Raw genomic sequence first — 911 nt, 5'->3', positions numbered from 1 at the left:
TTATAAAAAAAGAGGAATTTTCAAACTAAAAACACAACTTTTCAAAAAAAGAGTTGATTTTTCAACAAAGTAGTTAAACTTTTCAGTATCTTAGTTACTTGTAACAAGTTACTACACAACTCTGGAGCACAGTATTATACAAGCAATTTTATCATTTTCTTCCGAGGTAAAGTTGATTTTTGATGTAAAATTGACAATTAGTATGATAGTACATCTGGAGCTTTTGAGCGTGTTTCGAAATCCAAGGTCCGATTTGTACGTGCTGTCCGAGAAGAAAAAGGAAATAAAACGAAGAAAGAAGGCAGCACAATGGCAAAGAGGCTTCGTGGGTTGAAATCTCGATCTATTGGAGGAGCATTCGTATAGAATAGAAGTTGAAGTATATTTCATCCGGAGTACGAACCAGAGACGTCTGGACTCTGGAGGTACAAAAGAGCCAAATCCATGTCTGGGACTTAACACGGCGTAGCGGTACGCCTTTGGGTCAGATGCTTGCCTTGCCACCCTCTTTCTATTCAGGCGTAAGATCGCTCAGGACCGTACACCCTTCTAAAAGTCTAAAAGCCCTCTTCCCAATTTCAAACAAAACTGGTTTTTTAAAGACCCATTTTTTGTTCCCTTCTCTTCTATTTTCCAAGGCCCCTATCAATCATTTCGGGACTTCCAGAACTAAAAGCCAATTTCTACCTTAATAAAGTATAATTAGAAAAAAAAAGATAATTAAAAGCATAAAATACTGTCATGAGGCCCAAATAAATCAAAGTTTTAGTCGCATCCTGGCAGTGGGTTACTGGATTGCTTCGAAAGTATTTTTATCGATCCGGGCACCGTACCCACACTTTTATAAGATTCAATGTTTTATAAATAAAAATAAGTTAGGAAAAATCTATTAACCTGTTTCGAACATTAAA

The sequence above is a fragment of the Belonocnema kinseyi genome, chromosome 1, assembly GCF_010883055.1.
Source record: "Belonocnema kinseyi isolate 2016_QV_RU_SX_M_011 chromosome 1, B_treatae_v1, whole genome shotgun sequence".
Taxonomy (NCBI): domain Eukaryota; kingdom Metazoa; phylum Arthropoda; class Insecta; order Hymenoptera; family Cynipidae; genus Belonocnema; species Belonocnema kinseyi.
The sequence above is the reverse complement of the archived record's forward strand: the minus strand, read 5'-3'. Positions refer to the sequence as shown.